Genomic DNA, 7,002 nt, shown 5'->3' with positions numbered 1-7,002 from the left:
TCCAATAATGGTCACGAAAATGGTGAAAAAGTGTAGGAGATCGTTGCTTTGGGCCTGAAGAACTTACTGCTCTAGGGACTGCTGTCCCACCATAAACAACTAGAAAAGCAGTTGTAAACTAAACTGTTTTTCAGACATTGGACAACAGACTACAATCAGGCTCTGATTCCTAAGAGAAGGAAAACAAATGAGGTGAGCCCTAGCCCTGGATTATTACCTGGAGACAGTTTCCAGGATACAGCACAGGTACAGGAAACCTAAACAGGGCCGAGTTGTCTCACTGAGATCAGGAAAAAGTGCTGGCAGATTGAGGAAGCTACATTTGTGGGGCAGAGCACCAGAGACGAGAGAGGTGTCCAGGGGGAGAGCTCGAGAGATCTGCAGAGGGGACCCTTCAAATCATTGGCAGATCAAATCCTGATCTGCATGTTTGGATTAAAAAAAAAATTTTTTTAATGTTTACTTTGAGAGAGAGAGAGAGAGAGAGAGAGAGAGAGAGAGAGAGTGGGGGAGGGGCAGAGAGAAAGGGAGACACAGAATCCGAAGCAGGCTCCAGGCTCTGAGCCGTCAGCCCAAATCCCAATGTGGGGCTCGAACTCACAGAGTAGGAGATCATGACCTAATCCGCAGCCAGACGCTTAACCAACTGAGCCACCCAGGTGCCCCTGATCTGCATATGTTTGGATGAAACTCCCAAGACTGAATAAGAACCACTATAAAGCAGTGGGCCATGCAATGCCCAGAGTCTACACCGGAATGGACATTGTCCAGACACAGAATAAAATCTTCAGAAAGGAATCACCCAAGTTGTGTGCCTAAATTATCCTAGACTGAAGACTGCTTTGATTCACCCTAACACAGCAAAAAAGCAATCCTCAAAAGGATCACACTAATTCTAAGTAACTTAACTGCCCGTCAGCTCAAAGGCTTGTATTTTTGAAGGAATACAACAAAATCCCACACCCAACAGCATAAAAATCCAGCGTCCTGAGATCCAAACACAATTGCCAGACATGCAGAAAACATAATCTATATCCAGGAGAAAAACCAATCAATATAAGATCACCTAGAAATGACAGAGATGATGAAATGGGAGAGCTTCTAAACCAGCAGTTATAAATATCTTCTAGATACTCAAGAATCCAGAGGAAAACATAAACATAATAAAAAGAGAAATGGAAGAAAACGAGACCCAAATGGAACTTCTAGAGATGAAAAACACAATATCTTAAATTAACAAAAAAGTATACACAGCATGAGTGACCAGTAGAACAATATCAAGCAGTCTAGCATATCTGTAATTGGGGCCTCAGGAAGTCATAGGTGGGGGGGGGGGGTGGATATTTCAAGAAACAATGGACAGAATGTTTCTAAATTTGACGAAGACTAGAAATCACACAGATCCAAGAAGCTCATGAACCCAGGAGAAAACCACACCAAAGCCCAACATAATCAAGTGAGACACAGTGATAAAGGAATATTTTAAATTTTTTTTTCAACATTTATTTATTTTTTGGGACAGAGAGAGACAGAGCATGAACGGGGGAGGGGCAGAGAGAGAGGGAGACACAGAATCGGAAACAGGCTCCAGGCTCTGAGCCATCAGCCCAGAGCCCGACGCGGGGCTCAAACTCACAGACCGCGAGATCGTGACCTGGCCGAAGTCGGACGCTTAACCGACTGCGCCACCCAGGCGCCCCATAAAGGAATATTTTAAAGCTGCCCTCCCAGAAGTCATTACATAAAGAGCAAAGAAAAGAATGACTGCAGAGTTCCTGTTAGAAATCACACAAGCTAGAAGACAAAGGAACAACATTTTTAAAGTATTGAAGGAAAAAACTGCCAGCCTAGAATTCTACACTCAGCAACAGTATCTATTAAAAATGGAAATGAACTAAAGATTATTTTTCGACAAAAAAAATGTTGAGAAGATTTATCAGCAAGCCTGCACTACAAGAAATGCTGAAGTTCTTCAAATGGAAGAAAAATAAAGCAACAGAACTAAGAATAGTACAGAAATGCTGAACATGTGGATAAAATATAAAAGATGTTTCCTAATTTTTTAACATCTCTAACAAAAAAGGCAACAGAGAAACAAAAGCAAAAATGAACTACGGGGACCTCATCAAGATAAAAAAAGCTTCTGCACAGTGAAGGAAACAATCAACAAACCTAAAAGGCAACTGACGGAATGGGAGAAGATATTTGCAAATGACATATCTGATAAAGGATTAGTATCCAAAATCTATAAAGAACTCATCAAACTCAACACCCCAAAAATAAATTATCCAGTTAAGAAATGGGCAGAAGACATGAATAGACATTTTTCCAAAGCAGACATCCCGAAGGCTAACAGACACATGAAAAGATGCTCAACTCATCGTCAGGAAAATATAAATCAAAACCATGTTGAGATACCACCTCCCACCTGTCAGAATGGCTAAAATGAACAACACAATAAACAGCAAGTGTTGGCGAGGATGCAGAAAAAGGGGAACCTTCTTGCTCTGTTGGTGGGAATGCAAACTGGTGCAGCCACTCTGGAGTACAGTATGGAAGTTTGTCAGAAAGTTAAAAATAGAGCTACCCTACGATCCAGCAATTGCACTACTAGGTACTTATCCAACGGATACAAAAATGCTGATTCAAAGAGGTACCTGCACCCCAATGTTTACAGTAGCATTAGCAACAATGGCCAAACTATGGAAAGAGCCCAAATGTCCATTGACTGATGAATGGATAAGGAAGATGTGGTATATATATATACAATGGAATATCACTCAGCCACCAAAAAGAATGAATGCTTGCCATTTGCAATGACATGGATGGAGCTGGAGTGTATTATGCTAAACAAAACAAGTCAGTCAGAGAAAGACAAATACCATACGATTTCACTCATACGCGGAATTTAAGAAACAAAACAGATGAACATATGGGGGGGGGAAGAAAAAGAAAAAAGAAAGAGGGAAACAAACCACAAGAGACTCTTAAAGGTAGAGAACAAACGGAGGGTTGCTGGAGGGAGGGAGGTGGGGAATGGTCTCGGTGGGTGATGGTATTAGGAGGACCCTTGTTATCATGAGCACTGGGTACTATATGTAAGTGATGAATCACTGAATTCTACTTCAGAAACCAATGTTGCATTGTATGTTATCTACCTAGAATATAAATGAAAATCTGAAAAGAAAATAAATAAGTAAAAGGAAGGCAACAGACTATTTACATCAATAAGTGCATTAAATATAAATTGCCTAAACAGCATACTTGAAAAGTAGAGATTATCAGGTGGACTTAAAAAAAAACCCAAGGCCCAACTATATGATGTCCACAAGAATCCTAGTTTAAGCATAAAAACACAAATAAGTTAAAGGTGAAAGGATACATGCATGCCACCACTAATAAAAAGAAATTGGGAATGGCTATATTAACATCAGACAAAGTAAACTTTGGAATAGGGAATATTATTAAGGAGAAAGAGGGATATTTTATAATGATAAAGATGTTGAAGTATTGAGACGACATACAATCCTAAATGTACATGTATCTAATAACATAGCATCAAAATACATAAGCAAAAACTGTTAGAATTGAAAAGTAAACAAGTCAACAATTATAGGTAGAGATTTCCCTATATTACTATCAGTAATTGATAGAATAAGTGGACAGAAAATCAGTATAAATACAAGAGGCTTGAACATTACCCAACTAACATGAGCCAATCAAAATTTAGAGAATGCTGTAGCCTGAACTTGAGAATGCATACATGCTCTTTGACTTAATTTTTCACGTGAGCTCTACACCCAACATGGGGCTTGAACTCATGGCCCTGAGATCAAGAGTCACACGCTCTACCAAGAGAGCCAGATAGATACCCCTATACACGTGCTCTTTTAAAGTCCATTTGGAATATGCACTAAAACAGATCATATTCTGGGACATTAAACATGTCTCAATAAATTCAAAACAATTAAAACCATACAATGCATATTCTCTGATAACAAACTAAAGTAGGAATCAGTAACAGAAAAATAACTAGCAAAATCCCCAAATAACGGAAATTAAATACACTTATAAATAACTCATAGAGTCAGAGAAGAAATCACAAGGGAAATCAGAAAGTATTTCAGGGGCGCTGGGGAGGCTCAGTTGGTTAAGCATCCGACTTCACCTCAGGTCACAATCTCACAGTCTGTGAGCTCAAGCCCCACATCAGGCTCCGCACCGACAGCTCAGAGCCTGGAGCCCACTTCAGATTCTACGTCTCCCTCTCTCTCTGCCCCTCCCCACTCACTCTCTGTCTCTCTCTCAAAAATAAAATGAAAACATAAAAAAAATTTTTTTGAAGTATTTCAGACTGAATGAAAATTAAAACACAAGACATAAAAATGCAGAAATCTGCAGGCCTTGATAGATTCACTGGAGAAGTTACCAAATATTTAAAGAAGCATTATCACAAATTTGGGACAGTTTCTGCCAGAAATGGGAAAGGAAGGAATGCTTCCCACCTCATTTTATGAGGCCGGCATTCCCCTGATACCAAAACCAAAGACAGTACAGAAAAAGAAAATAATAAACCAGTATCTCTCATAAACTTCAGACACAAAATTCCTTAACAAAATGTTGGTAAATGGAACTCAACCATGTGTAAACAGAATCACGTACCTTAATGAAGTGCTATGTAAGGCTGTGTTTCAACATCCAGGAATCAATCAATGTAATCCACCATACCAATCAGCTAAAGAAGAAAAAGCATGTGACTTAATTGACAAAGAGAAAAAAAGCATTTGACGAAATCCAACACCCAAAGCCAAAAGACAGCAAACTTGGAAAAAGAGCATTTACAAAAAAACTACAGCTAATATCATATTAAATGGTGAAAGACTGAATGGTTCCCCATTCGGTTGGAGAAAGAACCCAAATGTATGCCAACTAATAAACGGATAAATAAATTGTGGTACAATCCATTCAAAGGAGTACTATTCTGCAATAAAAAAGGAACAAATAGCTAAGACAAGCAACAACATGCAAAAGTTATAAAACATTGTGCTAGGTGAAATATCCTGGACACAAAATACCATAATACTGCATGATTCGATCCACATGAATTTTAAAAATTTTTTTTTAATGTTTACTTATTTTTGAGAGGGAGAGAGACAGAGCATGAGTGTGGGAGGGGCAGAGAGAGAGGGAGACACAGAATCGGAAGCAGGCTCCAGGCTCTGACTCCAGGCTCTGAGCTGTCAACACAGAGCTGGATGCGGGGCTCAAAGTCACCAACTGTGAGATCATGACCTGAGCCGAAGTTGGACGCTTAACAGACTGAGCCACCCAGGTGCCCATGCACATGAATTCTTAAACAGTTAAAACAATAGTGATAGAAAGCAGATCAGTGATTGCCAGGAGCTGGGGTTTGGGCTGACAATTGAATACAAAGGGGCAGGAAGAAATTTCTGGAGGCAGGGTGGGGGGAGGATGGGAATATTACATATCATGAAAAGGTAGAAGAGACACTTCTAGAACCTCCCTAAACTCCCTATCATCTGATATATTCCACACTCCGACCGCACTTAACATGCACTACCATTCTTTTCTCTTGTCTGAATCACCACACCCAAAAGTATACACACTTCACCAGTATTTGGAGGAAGGCCCTATTTGTGACAATAGCTGCTACAGTCCACAGCACCCAAAAGGAGGGACAAACATTGCAAGTTGGCAATGGCAGTGGTCACGAGAAAAGCTGGCTACAAACAGCCCCCAAGTGTTAGAAAAATCTATCAAGACACATTTATATGCTGTATTTCATCAATTTTAAGATGCTCTTTTTTTTTTAATATATATACACCTTTTAACTTCTCTGAAACAGGGACGCATCACCTTTCAGTTACTGACACCATGCCATTAAAATTGGGTGTGTTTCTTTTTCTTAGTGGTAAATTTCTTGTAATGGTGAACCTCAGAATTGATGGCTTCCACAGAGTCCATAAACTGCAGAATGGCTGGGCAGCGGACGCACAGGGCTCTGCTGTGGCTGACAAGGGTAAGATAGCAGAGATGGGAGCCACGGCAGAATCAAGACTGGAAGCCACGTCCTGGGCCGGAGTCTCCATGTCACGTATGGAATCATCAGCCCTGTCGCCGCCTATTTCTGTCCCCGGTTAAGGCCAAGGGGGATACCCTGGCAAACGGTGCCAACAGACTTCGGAACGGGAAGTCACTACTAGAAGTGGCTGGAAGAGATAGTGGTCGGGCAAGGTAACAAGAGCAGGTCGCCTCTCCAGCAGGTGGCATCACAAACAGAAAAGACAGATATAATGGACTTGGGCCTGGCTTACTCAAGGAAGAGCGGGGTCAGCTAAGTGCACTGTGAAATTCAGTAACTAAGGACCTTGTTACTGTGCTTCTAGTGGACTAGGGAACAGAGGCTCAGTACTTTAATTACTTAATCCTTCTGGACTTCAATTTCTTCATCTGAAAAATGGGGAATAATAGTAATGCCTACCTGAGAGAATTGGTGTGTTGGTTCAAAAGAATTAAAGGCTAAAAACAGGGCCAGGCATATGTAACTACTCAATGCTTTTACGTTACCATTATGGTCGTTTTCGTAAATATTTTATTTTTTTTGAAAGAGAGAGAGAGAGTAAGGTAGGGGCAGAAAGAGAAGGAGAGAGAGAATCCCAAACAGGCTCCTCACTGCCAACGCAGTGCCCGATGTGGGGCTTGAACTCACAAACTGTGAAATCATGACCTGAGCTGAAATCAAGAGTCAGATACTTAACTGATTGAGGCAGCCCTCCGTAACTATCTGAAAATGCATCTATTCGCTTATTCATTCTTTCAACATTTGTTTAGCAGTTATGATGCTAAAACCTGAATAGTGTCTTGTTCGCTACTGTTCGTTATGTCTTATTAATTCGTTTAGCGATGGCCAGTAGCAAATGCCAATTCCTCCTGATTCTTACTGATCTTCCTCAATATATTTATTTCTGTTTCGTCCTCCTG

Source organism: Prionailurus viverrinus, chromosome B4, assembly GCF_022837055.1.
Source record: "Prionailurus viverrinus isolate Anna chromosome B4, UM_Priviv_1.0, whole genome shotgun sequence".
NCBI lineage: Eukaryota > Metazoa > Chordata > Mammalia > Carnivora > Felidae > Prionailurus > Prionailurus viverrinus.
Note: the sequence above shows the minus strand (reverse complement) of the source record.